The 20,466-nt window shown below is 40.8% G+C and overlaps 1 protein-coding gene across 1 annotated transcript in view; it reads right to left on the bottom strand.

The window, feature by feature from the left end:
• Window positions 1–20,466, bottom strand: part of CDS2 (CDP-diacylglycerol synthase 2) — a 66,208-nt gene that overhangs the window by 45,497 nt on the left and 245 nt on the right. The gene's annotated exons all lie outside the window — the stretch shown is intronic.

The following is a 20,466-nucleotide window of genomic DNA, read 5'->3' as shown; positions in this document are numbered from 1 at the left end:
TAGCCGCGGCTCGTGCCCATCTCTGGAGCTCCTTTAAGCAGTGCTCTTAATCCCCTCTCTTCACATACCAGGAAACAAAGAGGGAAGAAAAAGTCTTTTGCCTCTTCAGTAGGTCCAGACTTTTTCCCGGACTCCCTCCCGGCTAGCCATGGCGCACTAGCCCCTTCAGGCTGTGTTCACGCCACCAGCCCCAGTTCTCTCCCGGAGCTCCGACCAAAGCCCGAGCCTCAACTCCCAGCCCCGCCTGCCCTGGCGGGTGAGCAGACAAGCCTCTCAGGCTGCTGAGTGCCGGTCTGCCCTGATCCTCTCTGCGGCAATCTCTCTGCTTTGCCCTCCACACCCCTGTTGCTGTGCTCTCCTCTGTGGCTCGGAAGCTTTCCCCTCCGCCACCCGCAGTCTCCACCCATGAAGGGGCTTCTAGTGTGTGGAAACCTTTCCTCCTTCACAGCTCCCTCCCACTGGTGTTGGTCCCTTCCCTATCCTTTTGTCTCTGTTTATTCTTTTTTCTTTTGCCCTACCCAGGTACGTGGGGAGTTTCTTGCCTTTTGGGAGGTCTGAGGTCTTCTGCCAGCGTTCAGTAGGTGCTCTGTAGGAGCTGTTCCACGTGTAGATGTATTTCTGGTGTATCTGTGGGGAGAAAGGTGATCTCCACGTCTTACTCTTCCGCCATCTTCCCGGAAGCCCCCGCCTCCTTTTATTTTACTTTTTCTGGCCATGCTGCACAGCTTCCAGGATCATAGTTCCCTGACCAGGGACTGAACCTCGGTCTTCAGCAGTGAGAACACAAAGTCCTAACCACTGGACTGCCAGAGAATTCTCTAACCATTGGACTCCAGGGAATTCCCGAGAAGCTTTCTTTTGAAAAAAGGTCCTGACATACATCATATAGACCATACAAAGAAAAATTTAATGTAACTGCCAAGAGTATAACAAAGCTTCATTCTGCAGTTTTTCCATCCTAAAGCATGGTCCACCATGGTTCATAGGAAGATGAAAGCCTGCCAGCTCAGGAAGATCTACAGCAGCACCAAAACAAAGATAACTTGATTGCTGAGTCTGACAATTCACCTCATGTGAACCATCATTAGGGTGACCTATAACGTATCCTCCAAACTGAGACACTTGAGGGTAAAAGGGCACCTCTTTTTCCCTCAAGTGTGTCACCCTATTCATTGTCCAACTCATCCACACCCATCAACAATGACTGTTTCAACCCTTCCCTTCCTTGGTGAGTAATACAGTTCATTAAAGCAGCAGTTCTTGAATTTTTTCATCTTAGGACTTCTTTACACTCTTAATTATTGAGAACTTCAATAGCTGTTTATGTAGTTTATATCTATCAATATTTGCCAATATTAGAAATTAAAACTGAGGTTTCTAAAACACAAGAATACATAAGTATAGCAGTTCCTCAAAAAATTAAACATTGAAGTACTTATGACCCAGCAATTCCACTTCAGGATATATTGCCCAAGAATTGAAAGCAGAGACTCCAACAGATATTTGCAGACCCATGTTTATAGCAGCATATTCACAATTTGGGTTGTTTGCAGATTGGGGCTACTACAAAGAACACTGCTTTTAATCTTCTAGAACTTGTCTTTTAGTGAACATGTGTACAGATATCTATTGGGTAATCACCTAGGAGTGGAACTACCAGATTGTAAGGTTTGTATGTATTTAGCTTTAGAAAATATTGGTGGGACTTCCCTGGTGGCACAGTGGTTAAGAATTTGCCTGCCAATGCAGGGGACACAGGTTTGAGCCCTGGTCTGGGAAGATCCCACGTGCCATGTAGCAACTAAGCCCGTGCGCCACAACTACTGAGCCCACGTGCCACAACTACTGAAGCCTGTGTGCCTAGAGCCTGTGCTCTGCAACAAGAGAAGCCACCACAATGAGAAGTCCATGCACCGCAATGAAGAGCAGCCCCCACTCGCCACAACTAGAGAAAGCCCGCATGCAGCAATGAAGATCCAATGCAGCCAAAACTTAATTTTAAATAGTTTTAAAAAAAAGAAAGTAAAGAAAATATTGCCAATTTTCCAGAGTGACTGTACCAATTTATACTCCCACAAACAGTATATAAAAGTTCCATTTGCCCCCCACACTTGTCAAACCTTAGTATTTTCAGTCTTTTTAATTTTAGCCATTCTGGTGGGTGTGTAGTGGTATCTTATTGTGAGTTTTGCTTTGATTTTCCTGATGACTAATGACATTGGATATATTTACTGACCATTTGAAGTACCCATTTTTCAACTGAGTTTCCTTTTTTAAACTCATTTTGTAGGAATTATAGATTCTGGATATGAGTCCTGTGTCAGATATATTTTTTATAAATATCTTCTCATTGTCTGTGGCTTTCCTTTTCACTCTCTTAATAGCACAGTAAATAGAATTTCTTAATTTTAATGTAGCTCGAATTGTCAATTGTTTCCTTTATAGTTAGTGCTTTTTCATAGGGACTTAACATCACAATACCATTATATCACATCTGAAAAGTTAACAATTCCTTTATATTAAATATCCAATATTTGAATTTACCCAATAATTTCATTTTTTCTCTTTATAGCAGTTGGATTGAATCAGGATCCAAATAAGGTCCAGAAATCATTAATCTGTCTTAACTCTTCTAATTTGTAGGTTTTATCCTCCATATATCTATATCTATTGCTTCCCCCCTTCTTTTTTTTTTTTTTTTAAGTGGGGGAGGTGGGTTTCCTTGCCATTTATTTTCTACAGCTACCAGGTCATTTGTCCAGTGCTGTTTCTCATCGTTCCTTGAATCTCCTGTAAACTAGCAGTTAGAACTAGAGTCTTGAAGAGTTTGGGGTATGATTTTTTTGACAAGATTCCTCCATCAGTAGTATTGTACGTATACTTCCATCAAGAAATACACAATAACTGGTGGTCTGTGATGGTAGTAGCACTGATGGTTATTGCCTCATTTCAATTAATCCAATGGGGTGTGGAAATATTAATATTCTATCACTCCTTTTCCAATTATGCTATAAAGAGAAACTTCTAATCAACTATTTGGTTACTCGAAGGTACACTTCATACAAGAAAGGCATAAGGCCTCAGAACAACCCCACTCTAAGCCCTATTGTTCAGATGAGAAAACTTAAGCACATTAGTGGTAGAGTCAAGTTATAAACCAAGCAGTCCAACTTGAGGATTTGTGCTTGTAACCACTAGGCCAAAATGCCTCTCCTAAAATCAAGAAACGAGTGAATACTCAGTATTCCTTTCTGGGGGGAGACCACAAGGTCAAATACTCTCATGCAGTTACGGTGACTACAAATTTACTGCAGAAGAAAATACATTATTTGTAACAAAAGCTTAAATAATGTACATCATTTTTGAGTTGGCAGTTCTAAACATAGAACTTACCTAAGGATATGCATGTGCAGAAAGTTGTGCGTGTGTGTGTGTGTGTGTGTGTTAAATCGAGGGTATTTGCTACACCTTGCTTAAAACAGCAAAAAACTTAAAACAACTTAAACGCCTGATTGGTTCAATAAGTTAAGGTACAGCCTCAGCAAAATGACACAAAACCACTTAAAATGATAGCAGGTCAAAATGCTTAAAGACCTGAACTATATTTAGGGCATATTCTTCTGTTAAAGGTGAGTTACAATAGTACACATAGTGCAGGAATGTGCAGTGTGTATAAAAATAAATATTAACAGTGGTTATCTCTGAGTGGCAGGATTACAGTAATTTCTTTTTCATGCTTTTACAATGATTATCTTTTATTTTCACTTATGCCTTTCATAATTAAAAAAAAAAGTTTGAAATACTGTTTGAAAAGAACCTTTATGAACCTTAAAGATGTGGGAAAAAGTTCCTGACAGCATAAAAAGGCAAGCTATCATCTACGAGCTCTATGATGTCATATCTTATATTTAAGTCTTTTTTCCCCCCAACAGATTTTTTTAAATTATTTATTTATTTATTTTTTGGTTGCGTTGGGTCTTCATGGCTGTGCACAGACTTCCTCTAGTTGTGGCAAGTGGGGGCTACTCTTCGTTGCGGTGCACGGGCTTCTCATTGAGGTGGCTTCTTTTGTTGTGGAGCATGGGATCTAGGCACACGGGCCTCAGTAGTTGTGGCATGCAGGCTCAGTAGTTGTGGCTCACGGGCTTAGGTGCTCCACAGCATGTGGGATCTTCCCAGACCAGGGCTCAAACCCACGTCCCCTGCATTGGCAGGCACATTCCTAACCACTGCACCACCAGGGAAGTCCCTATATTTAAGTCTTTAAACCATTTTGAGTTTATTTGTGTGTATGGTGTGAGGGAGTGTTCTAATTTCACTGATTTACATATAGCTGTCCAGGTTTACCAACACTACTTGAAGAGACTGTCTTTACTCCATTGTATATACTTGTCTCTTTTGTTGAAGATTAATTGACTGTAGGTGTGTGGGTTTATTTCTGGGCTCTCTATTCTGTTCCACTGATCTATACATCTGTTTTTGTGCCAATACCACACTGTTTTGGTTACGGTAGCTTTATAGTATTGTCTGAAGTCTGGGAAGGTTATGCCTCCAACTTTGTTCTTTATCTCCAGGATTGCTTTGGCAATTCTGGGTCCTGTATGGTTCCATACGAATTTTAGGATTATTCTGTTCTAGTTCCATAAAAACGTCATGGGATCACTCCCTCTTGAGAGAGCACCGGAATCACAACTAACTGCTGAACAATCAAAGGCAAGAAGACACTGGAACTCACCAAAAAAGATACCCCACATCCAAAGACGAAGGAGAAGCCACAGTGAGATGGCAGGAGGGATGCAATCACAATAAAATCAAATCCTATAACTGCTGGGTGGGTGACTCACAAACTGGAGAACACTTACACCACAAAAGACCACCCACTGGAGTGAAGGTTCTGAGCCCCACGTCAGGCTACCCAACCTGGGGGTCTGGCAATGGGAAGAGGAATTCCTAGAGAATCAGACTTTGAAAGCTAGTGGGATTTGACTGCAGGACTTCAAGAGGACTGGGGTAAACAGAGACTCCACTCTTGGAAGGCACACACAAAGTAGTGTGCACATTGGGACCCAGGAGAAGCAGTGACCCCATAGGAGACAGAACCAGACCCACCTGTTAGTATTGGAGGGTCTCCTGCAGAGGCAGGGGGTGGCTGTGGCTCACCATGGGGACAAGGACAATGGAAGTAGAAGTTCTGGGAAGTACTCCTTCACGTGAGCCCTCCCAGTAGTCCCACCAAAAAGCCAGGTAGGCTCCAGTGTTGGGTCACCTCAGCAGACAAGCAGATTAAAGTTTTACTGAGCTCTGCCAACCAGAGCAACACCCAGCTCTACTCACCACCAGTCCCTCCCATCAGAAAGCCTGCACAAGCCTCTTAGTTAGCCTCATCCACCAGAGAGCAGACAACAGAAGCAAGAAGAACTACAATTCTGCAGCCTGTGGAAGGAAAACCATATTCACAGAAAGACAGACAAAATGAAAATGCAGAGGACTTTGTACCAGATGAAGGAACAAGATAAACCCCCAGAAAAACAACTAAATGAAGTGGAAATAGGCAACCTTCCAGAAAAAGAATTCGGAATAATGACAGTGAAGATGATCCAGGACCTTGGGAAAAGAATGGAGGTAAAGATCAAGAAGATGCAAGAAATGTTTAACAAAGACCTAGAAGAATTAAAGAACAAACACAGAGACAGCAGAAGCAAGAAGAAGTACAATCCTGCAGCCTGTGGAACAAAAACCACATTCACAGAAAGATAGACAAGATGAAAAGGCAGAGGGCTATGTACCAGATGAAGGAACAAGATAAAACCCCAGAAAAAAACACTAAGTGAAGTTGAGATAGGCAGCCTTCCAGAAAATGAATTCAGAATAATGATAGGGAAGATGATCCAGGACCTTGGAAAAAGAATGGAGGCAAAGATCGAGAAGATGCAAGAAATGTTTAATAAAGACCTAGAAGAATTAAAGAACAAACAAACAGAGATGAACAATACAATAACTGAAAACTACACTAGAAGGAATCAATAGCAGAATAACTGAGGCAGAAGAACGGATAAGTGACCCGGAAGACAGAATGGTGGAATTCACTGCTGCGGAACAAGAATAAAGAAAAAAGAATGAAAAGAAATGAAGACAGCCTAAGAGACCTCTGGGACAACATTAAATGCAACAACATTCACATTACAGGGGTCAAAGAAGGAGAAGAGAGAGAGCAAGGACCCGGGAAAATATTTGAAGAGATTATAGTCGGAAACTTCCCTAACATGGGAAAGAAAACAGCTACCCAAGTCCAGGAAGTGCAGAGAGTCCCATACAGGATAAACCCAAGGAGAAACACTCCAAAACACATAGTAATCAAACTGGCAAAAATTAAAGACAAAGAAAAATTATTAAAAGCAGCAAGGAAAAACGACAAATAACATACAAGGGAACTCCCATAAAGTTAACAGCTGATTTCTCAGCAGAAACTCTACAAGCCAGAAGGGAGTGGCATGATATACTTAAAGTGATGAAAGCGAAGAACCTACAACCAAGATTACTCTACCCAGCAAGGATCTCATTCAGATTAGATGGAGAAATCAAAAGCTTTACAGAGAAGCAAAAGCTAAGAGAAATCAGCACCACCAAACCAGCTCTACAACAAATGCTAAAGGATCTTCTCTAAGTGGGAAACACAAGAGAAGAAAAGGACCTACAAAAACAAACTCAAAACAATTAAGAAAATGGTCAGAGGAAAATACATATCGATAATTACCTTTAACGTGAATGGATTAAATGCTCCAACCAAAAGACACAGGCTTGCTGAATGAATACAAAAACAAGACCCATATATATGCTGTCTACAAGAGACCCACTTCAGACCTTAGCGACACATACAGACTGAAAGTGAGGGAATGGAAGAAGATATTCCATGCAAATGGAAATCAAAAGGAAGCTAGAATAGCAATACTCATATGAGATAAAATAGACTTTAAAGAATGTTATAAGAGACAAGGAAGCACACTACATAATGATCAAGGTATCAATCCAAGAACAAAGATATAACAATTATAAATATATATGCACCCAACAAAGAAGCACCTCAATAAATAAGGCAACTGCTAACAGCTATAAAAAAGGAAATCAACAATATCACAGTAGTAGTGGGGGACTTTACACCTCACTTACACCAACAGACAGGTCATACAGACAGAAAAATAATAAGGAAACACAAGCTTTAAATGACACAATAGGGCTTCCCTGGAGGTGCAATGGTTAAGAATCCACCTGCCAATGCAGAGAACACGGGTTGGAGGCCTGGTCCAGGAAGATCCCACGTGCCACGGAGCAACTAAACTCGTGTGCCACAAATACTGAGCCTGTGCTCTAGAGCCTGAGAGCCACAACTACTGAGCCACATGCCACAACTACTGAAGCCCACGCACCTAAGAGCTCACACTCTGCAACAGGGGAAGCAACCTCAATGAGAAGCCCACGCACCACAATGAAGAGTAGCCCCCCTCACCACAACTAGAGAAAGCTCGCACGCAGCAACAAAGACCCAATGCAACCAAAAATAAATAAAATTAAATAAAAATAAATAAAATTAATTACACAATAGACCAGATAAATTTATTTGATATTTCTAGGACATTCCATCCAAAAACAGCAGATTACACTTTCTTCTCAAGTGCACACAGAACATTCTGCAGGACAGATCACATCTAGGGTCACAAATCAAGCCTCGGTACATTTAAGAAAACTGAAATCATAATGAGCATCTTTTCCAACCACAACGCTATGAGATTAGAAATCAATTACAGGGGAAAAAACCGTAAAAAACACAAACACATGGAGGCTAAACAATACATTACTAAATAACCAAGAAATCAGCGAAGAAATCAAAGAGCAAATCAAAAAATACCTAGAGACAAATAACAATGAAAACACAACGATCCATAAGCTATGGGACTCAGCAAAAACAGTTCTAAGAAGGAAGTTTATAGCAAAACAAGCCTACCTCAAGAAACAAGAAAAATCTCAAATAAACAATCTAAGCTTACACCTAAAGGAACAGGGAAAGAAAAACAAAAAAAAAAACCAATGTTAGTAGAAGGAAAGAAATCATAAAGATCAAAGCAGAAATAAATGAAATAGAAACAGAGAAAACAACAGGAAAGATCAATAAAACTAAAAGCTGGTTCTCTGAGTAGATAAAATTGATAAACCTTTAGCCAAACTCATCAAGAAAAAGACGGAGAGGACTTAAATCAATAAAATTAGAAATGAAAAAGGAGAAGTTACAACAGACACTGCAGAAATATAAAGCATCCAAAGAGACGACTAAAAGCAACTCTATGCCAATAAAATGGACAACCTGGAAGAAATGGACAAATTCTTAGAAAGGTATAACCTGCCAAGACTGAACCAGGAAGAAATAGAAAACGTGAACAGACCAATCACAAGTAATGAAATTGAAATTGTGATTAAAAATCTTCCAACAAACAGAAGTCCAGGACCAGATGGCTTCACAGGTGAATTCTATCACACATTCAGAGAACAGCTAACACCCATCCTTCCCAAACTCTTCAAAAAATTGCAGAGGGAGGAACACTCCCAAACTCATTCTATGAGGCGACCATCACCCTGATACCAAAACCAGACAAATATACTACAGAAAAAGAAAATTACAGACCAATATCACTGATGAATACAGATGAAAAATCCTCAAAAAATACTAGCAAACAGAATCCAACAACACATTAAAAGGATCATACATCATGATCAAGTGGGATTTATCCCAGGGATGCAAGGATTCTTCAATATACGCAAATAAATCAATGTGATACACCATATTAACAAATTGAATAAAAAGGATATGGTCATCTCAATACATGCAGAAAAAACTTTTGACAAAATTCAACACCCATTTATGATAAAAACTCTCCAGAAAGTGGGCACAGAGGGAACCTACCTCAACATAGACCATATATGACAAACCCACAGCAAACCTCATTCTCAATGGTAAAAAACTGAAAGCATTTCCTCTAAGATCAGGAACAAGACAAAGATGTCCACTCTCGGGCTTCCCTGGTGGCGTGGTGGTTGAGAGTCTGCCTGCCAATGCAGGGGACACGGGTTCAATCCCTGGCCCGGGAGGGTCCCACATGCTGCGGAGCGGCTGGGCCCATGAGCCACAACTACTGAGCCTGCGCGTCTGGAGCCTGTGCTCTGCAACGGGAGAGGCCGCGACAGTGGGAGGCCCGCGCACCACGATGAAGGGTGGCCCCCGCTCGCCGCAACTAGAGAAAGGTCTCGCACAGAAACGAAGACCCAATACAGCCATAAATAAATAAGTAAAATTTAAAAAACAAACAAACAAAAAAAGATGTCCACTCTCGCCACTATTATTCAACATAATTTTGGAAGTCCTAGCCATGGCGATCAGAAAAGAAAAGGAAATAAAAGGAATACAAATTGGAAAAGAAGAAGTAAAGCTGTCACTGTTTGCAGATGACATGATACTATACATAGAGAATCCTAAAGATGCTACCAGAAGACTACTAGAGCTAATCAATGAATTTGGTAAAGTTGCAGGATACAAAATTAATGCACAGAAATCTCTTGCATTCCTATACACTAACAACGAATGATCAGAAAGAGAAATTAAGGAAACAATCTCATTCACCATTTCAACAAAAAGAATAAAATACATAGAAAAAAACCTACCTAAGGAGTTAAAAGACCTGTACTCGGAAAACTGTAAGACACTGATGAAAGAAATCAAAGATGACACAAACCTATGGATAGACATACTATGTTCTTGGATTGCAAGAATCAATATGGTGAAAATGACTATACTACACAAAGCAACCTACAGATTAAATGCAATCCCTATCAAATTACCAGTGGTATTTTTGTTTTTTACAGAAGTAGAACAAAAAATCTTAAAAGTTGTATGGAGACACAAAAGACCTCAAATAGTCAAAGTGGTCTTGAGGAAAAAAATACGGAGTTGGAGGAATCAGACTCCCTGACTTCAAACTATACTACAAAGCTACAGTAATCAAGACAATATGGTACTGGCACAAAAACAGAAATATAGATCAACGGAACATGATAGAAAGCCCAGAGATAAACCCATGCACCTATGGTCAACTAATCTATGACAAAAGAGGCAAGGATATACAACGGAGAAAAGACAGTCTCTTCAATAAGTGGTGCTGGGAAAACTGGACAACTACATGTAAAAGAATGAAATTAGAACACTCCCTAACACCATACACAAAAATAAACTCAAAATGGTTTAAAGACCTAAATGTAAGACTGGACACTATAAAACTCTTGCATGAAAACATAGGAAGAACACTCTTTGACACAAATCACAGCAAGATCTTTTTTGATCCACTTCCTAGAGTAACAGAAATAAAAACAAAAATAAACAAATGGGACCTAATGAAACTTAAAAGCTTTTGCAAAGCAAAGGAAACTACAAACAAGATTAAAATACAACCCTCAGAATGGGAGAAAATATTTGCAAATGAATCAACGGACAAAGGATTAATCTCCAAAATTTATAAACAGCTCATACAGCTCAATATTAAATAAGCAACCCAATCAAAAAATGGGCAGAAGACCTAAATAGACATTTCTCCAAAGAAGACATACAGATGACCATGAAGCACATGAAAAGCTGCTCAACATCACTGATTATTAGAGAAATGCAAATCAAAACTACAATGAGGTATCACTTTACAGCAACTAGAATGGGCATCATCAGAAAATCTACAAACAACAAATGCTGGAGGGGGTGTGGAGAAAAGGGAATCCTCCTGCACTGTTGGTGGAAATGTAAATTGACACAGTCACTATGGAAAACAGTATGGAGGTTCCTTAAAAAACTAAAAATAGAATTACCATATGACCCAGCAATCCCACTACTGGGCATATACCCAGAGAAAACCATAATTCAAACAAAACATGCACCCCAATGTTCACTGCAGCAGTATTTACAATAGTCAGGTCATGGAAGCAATGCCATCGACAGACGAATGGATAAAGACGTGGTACGTATATACGATGGAATATTACTCAGCCATTAAAAGGAACGAAACTGGGTCATTTGTAGAGATGTGGGTGGATCTAGAGCCTGTCATACAAAGTCAGTCAGAAAGAGAAAAACAAATATCGTATATTAACGCATATACATGGAACCCTGAAAAATGGTACAGATGAACCGGTTTGCAGGGCAGGAATAGAGACACAGATGTAGAGAACAAACATATGGACACCAAGGGGGAAAGTGCCGGGGGTGGGGGTGTGGGGGTGGTGTGATGACTTTGATTGACATGTATACACTAATATGTATAAAATAGATAACTAGGGCTTCCCTGGTGGCACAGTGGTTGAGAGTCCACCTACTGATGCAGGGGACATGGGTTCGCACCCTGGTCTGGGAAGAACCCACATGCCGCGGAGTGGCTAGGCCCGTGAGCCATGGCCGCTGAGCCTGTGCATCTGGAGCCTGTGCTCTGCAACGGGAGAGGCTACAACAGTGAGAGGCCCGTGTACCACAAAAAAATAAAAAATAAAATAAAATAGATAACTAATAAGAACCTGCTGTATCAAAAATAAATAAAATAAAATTCAAAAAAAAATGTCATGGGTAATTTGATAAGAGACCAAAGGCAAAAATTCTGACATAAATCCCAGCAATACTTTCTTCAATCAGTCTCTCAAGGCAAGAAATAAAAGCAAAAATAAACAAATGGAACCTAGTCAAAGGTATAAGCTCTTGCACAGCAAAGGAAACCATAAACAAAATGAAAAAACCACCTACATAATGAGAGAAAATATTTGCAAATATTTGCAAATGATGCAACTGACAAGGGCTTCATTTCCAAAATATACAAACAGCTCAATATCAAAAAAACAACCCAATCAAAAAATGGGCAGAAGACTTAAATAGACATTTCTCCAAAGAACACATACAGTTGGCCAACAGGCACATGAAAAGATGCTCAACATTGCTAATTATTAGAGAAATGCAAATCAAAACTACAATGAGGTATCACCTCACACCATTCAGAATGGCCATCATCAAAAAGTCTAAAAATAATAAATGCTGAAGAGGGTATGGAGAAAAGGGAACCTTCCTACACTGTTGGTGGGAATGTAAACTGGTGCAGCCACTATGGAGAACAGTATAGAGGTTCCTTAAAAAACTAAAAACAGCATTACCATATGATCCAGCAATCCTACTCCTGGGCATTTATCTGGAAAAGACAAAAACTCTAACTCGAAAAGATACATGCACCCCAATGTTCACTGCAGCATTATTTACAATAGCCAAGACGTAGAAGCAACCTAAATGTCCGATGACAGATGAATGGATAAAGAAGATGTGGTATGTATATACAATGGAATATTAATCAGCCATAACAAAGAATGAAATAATGCCATTTTCAGCAACATGGATGGACCGAGAGATTATCATACTAAGTGAAATAAGTCAGAAAAAGAAAGACACCACTTATATCACTTATATATGGAATCTAAAAATATAATATAAATAATATTAATGAACTTATTTACAAAGCAGAAACTGACTCACAGATACAGAAAACAAACTTATGGTTACCAAAGGGGAAGGGAGGAGAGGAGGGATAAATTAGGAGTTTGGGATTAACGGATACACACTACCATATATAAATAAACAACAAGGAACTACTGTATAGCAAAGGGACCTCTATTTCATATTTTCTAATAACCTATAAAGGAAAAGAATGTAAAAAATACATAGGGACTTCCCTGGTGGCGCAGTGGCTAAGAATCCGCCTGCCATTGCAGAGGACATGGGTTCGAGCCCTGGTCCGGGAAGATCCCACATGCCACAGAGCAACTAAGCCCGTGCGCCACAACTACTGAGCCTGCACTCTAGAGCCCACAAACCACAACTACTGAGCCCATGCGCTACAGCTACTGAAGCCCGTGTACCTAGAGCCCGTGCTCCACAAGACAAGCCACCGCAATTGGAAGACCACGCACCACAACAAAGAGTAGCCCCCGCTCATCACAACTAGAGAAAGCCCGCATGCAGCAACAAAGACCAAACACAGCCAAATAATAAAAATAAATTAATTAAAAAAAAAGAAAACAGTATAGATTTATGAATCACTTTGCTGTATACCTGAAACTAACAGAACATTGTAAATCAACTATATTTCAATTAAAAAAAAAAGGCAAGCTATCAGACCATGCATGGTAGCATTACAGCCACGTAGCAATCTGCACAGGAGGGATATGCATTTGAACAATGGTTGTTTCTCTGAACGATGGGATTGTAGGTGGATTTCATTCTCATTTGCACACATTCCTGTGATTTCTAAAATACATACATGCCTGATGAAGTATTGAAATGGGGAAGATCTAAAATGGACTTTGAAAAATAGGACTGAAATAGGTAGAGGTGGAAAGAGGGGTGATAGAAAATGAGCACATTTCCTAGGGTTGGAAATAGCAAGAGCCAAAATCCATGTCACAGAGGCTCCAAGCAGGAAAAGGGGCTGGTTAAGAAACAAGGCCATAAAGGACCAAATTTAAGAGATCTGAAACAGGGGCTAAAAATTTTTTTCCCTTCTGTAACTCATAGGGAAGTTTCAGAACTGTACAAAGAAAGGTCAGGTGGACTAGAAGGGGCTGAGAACAAATCCTGAAGGGAGGGAGCTCAACTAGAAGGATTCATAACAGTTCAGGAATCAAGTCCTGAACTATCTGAAATACGCCAAAGCAATAGATAAGGAATCCAGGTGTTATCTGATGAGAACCTGTGACCTGGACTGGATGAGGGAGCAGAGACACATGGACTAATGGATTTCAAGCTGGAGCAGAGCAGACGGGAGGAGGAAGGTCAACGTCTAAAATGAGAAAAGTCAAATTTGAGGCAAACTAAGTTTGCGTTGACTGAGGGACGTATACCTAGGAATTTCCTGCAGATCACCGAAACTACAAGACAAGCAGGACACAGACTGTGGGGACAAGGCTCTGAGAGTCGTCCACTGAGGGATCCAGGTGAGTAACAGATATCCTCTCAACATCTCACCCAAGGGCAGAGAATGTTGCCAGTAAATACCAGGTCTCAAGAGCTCTTTCAAAAACACAGCAAAGTCTTCACAGAGAAGCCCCAGTCTGGCCCTGTGGTGACTCTAATGTAAAAGAGCTGCTGCCAAAGGGCAACAAATCCAAAGGACAGTTCAGGTCCTTTCGCACCAGCAGCAGGTGCTCGTGAGCACCCTGGCAGGGGTGTGCTGCTGCTGGGGAGGAGAACCAGGGAGGCAGCAAGGAGGCGTTCACAGTGTACGCTCTGCACCTTTCAAATTCTGAACCACACACGCACTGTCTAGTCAAAATAACATAAAGTTTAACTTTCTTTAAAAGGTCACTCAACTGAGTGGGCCCTATGCCATCCCCACTGATGAGGCAAACAGCGCAAGAACAAAGATCATGGACTGGCAGGGCAAACTACCTAATGGGGACCAGGTCTGCCCTGGTTGGCACCACACCACTGCCCCAACCAAGCAACCACTGCGTGGCAAGGCCTGGAAGGCAGGAACTCAGCCCAACCCCAGGAACAAATCAGTATTCTTCCAAGGAGAGCCTGGCAAAATTAACAGTCAAGAGTCTCTTTTCCAAACCAGAGGCAGTCTGTAAGTGAAAGGCTGTGCTCTGTCACCCCCAGCAGCCTCTAGCACCAGTCAGGAAGGCTGGGGAGGCTGTCACAGCACAGGGAGCAGGTTAAGAAGCTGTGTGCTGCAGAATTACTCAGCAAGCTCTCTGCAAAACTAACGAATTCAATACACTTAACCTGTGTGGATCCCAGGAAAGACAGCAGAGTGCACAAATCAGAAATAGTGATGCACATTTTTTTCAAACAGTTTAAAGGGTGATTATTTGCACTGTGAAATTAGTTAGGAGAGTCATTTCAAAAGTTTCCTAGAGGGCTTCCCTGGTGGCGCAGTGGTTGAGAGTCCGCCTGCGGATGCAGGGCACACGGGTTCGTGCCCCGGTCCGGGAGGATCCCACATGCCGCGGAGCGGCTGGGCCCGTGAGCCATGGCCGCTGAGCCTGCGCGTCCGGAGCCTGTGCTCCGCGACGGGAGAGGCCACAACAGTGAGAGGCCCGCATACCGCAAAAAAAAAAAAAAAAAAAACCCAAAAAGACAAAGGCACTTTTTGGCCAACCCAACATATTCAAAGGTTCTGGGAATTAGGACTTACGACGTGGACATCTTCCGGGGGTGGGGGTGGGGACAAAAAAAAAAAAAGTTTCCTAGATGCATTCAAAGTCTCCTGAAATGCCAACCCAATCATAAATTTTATGATGCCAATCTTTTGGCCCACATTCCATTCTTGTCTTTCCTAAGCACCACTGGAAAAACATGGATCGGTGGGAGGAAGACCACTTCCAAAGCTTAAATTCCATGTTTCTTAGTTTGGCAACAATACTGTGCCTTTGGAATTTAAAATTATAAGCACGGTTCCCAGAGGAAAACGTTTCCTTTACTAGCAATTGGCTTTGACAATTCCATTCTAGGATGCTAAATATAGCAATACCTTCTTACTTTTATAATAAACACATTCCCCAGATTATTTTGTCTGCTTATTTATAAGACACTTTGCCACAAGAGTTAAGCAACTGAAACATTTTTTTAATATTTCAAATTTGTTCCAGTTCTTTTAATGAATTGACCTAATACTGTTTTCTGAATTCTTCTACTATAAAATAAGAAAGTTCCCATTTCACCATTTATTTCCCTAAAAAGATATCCTTGTTTTATTATTTCCAATTTTCTTAAATTTCAACCCAAGAATATCAGCAAAGCCAGAATCATGGAAGTTTGAAATCCCATGCAGGATAATCAGAAATATCGAGCAATGGAGCAACTGTCTTGTTCTGGGCTAATGGACTGACTACATTAGGCTTTTAACAGAAGGCAAGTAGGTGCTGTGTTTGTGGAGCAACAAGCACTTAGTGAACCTCTAAGCCCCAGGCATTCTGTCATCACAGAAGCAGTTTAAGTGCAGTTGTAAAAAATTAAGGTAACTTTAGCTGGATAGTTCCTCGTATCCTCCCTAACTACAATAGCGGATGGGAAAGTACTTAAGAATCAACCGCCCAGGACCAGATGGCTTCACAGGCAAATTCTCTCAAACATTTAGAGAAGAGCTAACACCTATCCTTCTCAAACTCTTCCAAAATATAGTAGATGGAGGAACACTCCCAAACTCATTCTACGAGGCCACCATCACCTTGATACCAAAACCAGACAAGGATGTCACAAAGAAAAAAAACTACAGGCCAGTATCACTGATGAACATAGATGCAAAAGTCCTCAACAAAATACTAGCAAACAGAATCCAACAGCACATTAAAAGCATCATACACCATGATCAAGTGGGGTTTATCCCAGGAATGCAAGGATTCTTCAATATATGGAAAAAAATCAATGTGATAAACCATATTAACAAATTGAAGGAGAAAAACCATATGATCACCTCAATAGATGCAGAGAAAGCTTTCGACAAAATTCAACACCCATTGATGATAAAAGCCCTGCAGAAAGTAGGCAAAGAGGGAACTTTCCTCAACATAATAAAGGCCATATATGACAAACGCACAGTCAACATCGTCTTCAATGGTGAAAAACTGAAAGCATTTCCACTAAGATCAGAAACAAGACAAGGTTACCCACTCTCACCACTGTTATTCAACATAGTTTTGGAAGTTTTAGCCACAGCAATCACAGAAGAAAAGGAAATAAAAGGAATCCAAATCGGAAAAGAAGTAAAGCTGTCACTGTTTGCAGATGACATGATACTATACATAGAGAATCCTAAAGATGCTACCAGAAAACTACTAGAGCTAATCAATGAATTTGGTAAAGTAGCAGGATACAAAATTAATGCACAGAAATCTCTGGCATTCCTATATACTAATGATGAAAAATCTGAAAGTGAAATCAAGAAAACACTCCCATTTACCATTGCAACAAAAAGAATAAAATATCTAGGAATAAACCTACCTAAGGAGACAAAAGACCTGTATGCAGAAAATTATAAGACACTGATGAAAGAAATTAAAGATGATACAAACAGATGGAGAGATATACCATGTTCTTGGATTGGAAGAATCAACATTGTGAAAATGACTCTACTTCCCAAAGCAATCTATAGATTCAATGCAATCCCTATCAAACTACCACTGGCATTTTTCACAGAACTAGAACAAAAAATTTCACAATTTGTATGGAAACACAAAAGACCCCGAATAGCCAAAGCAATCTTGAGAACAAAAAATGGAGCTGGAGGAATCAGGCTGCCTGACTTCAGACTATACTACAAAGCTACAGTAATCAAGACAGTATGGTACTGGCACAAAAACAGAAAGGTAGATCAATGGAACAGCATAGAAAGCCCAGAGATAAACCCACACACATATGGTCACCTTACCTTTGATAAAAGAGGCAGGAATGTACAGTGGAGAGAGGACAGCCTCTTCAATAAGTGGTGCTGGGAAAATTGGACAGCTACATGTAAAAGTATGAGATTAGAACACTCCCTAACACCATACACAAAAATAAGCTCAAAATGGATTAAAGACCTAAATGTAAGGCCAGAAACTATCAAACTCTTAGAGGAAAACATAGGCAGAACACTGTATGCCATAAATCACAGCAAGATCCTTTTTGACCCACCTCCCAGAGAAATGGAAATAAAACCGAAAATAAACAAATGGGACCTAATGAAACTTCAAAGCTTTTGCACAGCAAAGGAAACCATAAACAAGACCAAAAGACAACCCTCAGAATGGGAGAAAATATTTGCAAATGAAGCAACTGACAAAGGATTAATCTCCTAAATTTATAAGCAGCTCATGCAGCTCAATAACAAAAAAACAAACAACCGAATCCAAAAATGGGCAGAAGACTTAAATAGACATTTCTCCAAAGAAGATATACAGACTGCCAACAAACACATGAAAGAATGCTCAACATCATTAATCATTAGAGAAATGCAAATCAAAACTACAATGAGGTATCATCTCCCACCAGTCAGAATGGCTATCATCAAAAATTCTAGAAACAGTAAATGCTGGAGAGGGTGTGGAGAAAAGGAAACACTCTTGCACTGCTGGTGGGAATGTGAATTGGTACAGCCACTATGAAGAACAGTATGGAGGTTCCTTAAAAACCTACAAATAGAACTACCATACGACCCAGCAATCCCACTACTGGGCATATACCCTGGGAAAACCATAATTCAAAAAGAGTCACGTACCAAAATGTTCATTGCAGGTCTATTTACAATAGCCCGGAGATGGAAACAACCTAAGTGCTCATCATCAGATGAATGGATAAAGAAGATGTGGCACATATATACAATAGAATATTACTCAGCCATAAAAAGAAACAAAATTGAGCTATTTGTAATGGGGTGGATAGACCTAGAGTCTATCATGCAGAGTGAAGTAAGTCAGAATGAGAAAGACAAATACCGTATGCTAACACATATATATGGAATATAAGAAAAAAATAATGTCATGAAGGACCTAGGGGTAAGAGAGGAATAAAGACACAGACTTACTAGAGAATGGACTTGAGGATCTGGGGAGGGGGAAGGGTAAGCTGTGACAAAGCGAGAGAGAGGCATGGACATATATACACTACCAAATGTAAGGTAGATAGCTAGTGGGAAGCAGCCACATAGCACCGGGAGATCAGCCCGGTGCTCTGTGACAGCCTGGAGGGGTGGGATAGGGAGGGTGGGAGGGAGGCAGATGCAAGAGGGAAGAGATATGGGAACTTATGTATAACTGATTCACTTTGTTATAAAAACAGAAACTAACACACCATTGTAAAGCAATTATACTCTAATAAAGAAGTAAAAAAAAAAAAGAATCAACTGGCACTTTTGTCTGGGAGATGGATCCAAGTAGTTAGGTGGGGAGGGTAGAAACTTTGTTTCACCTCATAACCTCATGGTTTTTGGGTATGTGGCTTTGCTTGTTTTTACCACTGAGTAAGTCTAATTATTACAAATAGCTTTTCAAAAATACAACCCATTAGGTATCATGCCTTCTTTTTTTCTACCTCTTCTCACACCTTCTAAAACCACAAAGTCCCATTAACATCAAGTCTGATCTCTCACCCTTAAACAGGGCTACACAGCCTCCAAATATCTGTAAACTCCCCAACAGGCATATGCAGTGTGGCAACAGAGCTCTTCCAGGCCCAGCTAGGGTATTTAATGGGAAGATTAGAAACTTCAAAGTACCGTGTCTCTGTAAGCAACTACTAAACTTGCACCCAAGCCCTAAATTTTCTCCAAAACATATTGTAAAAATCAGTATGCAGAGTTCTCCTTGGGTGATTCACTGTCATAACCAAAACAATTGTTTAAAATCCCATTATCTTTCACCCAAAACATTCCTTCCAGTATAACTGCTGTTGACACCCTGACACCTAATCTTGTGCCTTCCTCCTTCCTGATAATTTCCCTAATGTTCCTTTCCTCCAGTTACCAAAACGGAAAGCTACATAAATGGGTGCTGTGGACCTGGTGTAGAGCAACAGGGATTGGTGGGAACAGCTGTTCCTCAGTTCCAGCCAAACGTTAATCAGGTGGGAATGTGATGGCAGATCTTCCAATGATCCAAAATAGGCAATAAATTCAGACTGTTGGGAGAAATATTCTGGTTTTTAAAGCAACACAGGGACCAAAAAAACAACTGCAGGTCACCTGTTGGCAACCCGCGAGTCAGCCAATCTGTTTCATTCTGGTCCATGCTCCCTCAGTTCAGTCTACACATCACTGTCAGATCAATTTACCAAATAACACTGCTCCTGACCACTAACTCCAGGTTCGAAATACTACCACTAAGTTTATGCTGTCATTCAACGTCCACAGTAACATAATGACTCCTCACCTTCCTCAACTCCCTTACAGAAACCTTTCACTTCAACCAATTAAGTCTACTCCCCTCATATCTCAACCCCAACCAGCTACGTCCCTGCCAAGATGGCCTCTGTTCTACCCTCCTCCACATCTGAAGCAGGAAACAAGCCCATCTTTGGGGAATATACCTTCCAACACCTGCTGACTACATGAATTAAGAGACTTCTCTGCTTAAAGCCAACAGATTTAACTTTCGAGAAAGGGTTTAAATCTCCTAACAGGCAAATCACATGGCCTTGTCTTGTTACACGTCCAGCCCCCAAATAACATTTTAAAGAAGTTCAGAGAGGCTAAGTCACGCTCTGAGGAGTCTTTCCGGGGTCTCGACGTCTTCACACCCAGGAAGGCCTCGGGGAGGTGGATTGGCGTAGGACCCCGCAACCAGCCCTGCGAGGGCTGCGGACGTGCGCAACCCCCGCGCTCTCCTTCCTGGGCCCCGGAGATACCACCCCCAACTGGACCCCAGAGCCATGTC

Source organism: Lipotes vexillifer, unplaced genomic scaffold (assembly GCF_000442215.2).
Source record: "Lipotes vexillifer unplaced genomic scaffold, Lipotes_vexillifer_v1.1 scaffold1044, whole genome shotgun sequence".
NCBI classification, from domain to species: Eukaryota; Metazoa; Chordata; class Mammalia; order Artiodactyla; family Lipotidae; genus Lipotes; species Lipotes vexillifer.
The sequence above is the reverse complement of the archived record's forward strand: the minus strand, read 5'-3'. Positions and strand labels throughout refer to the sequence as shown.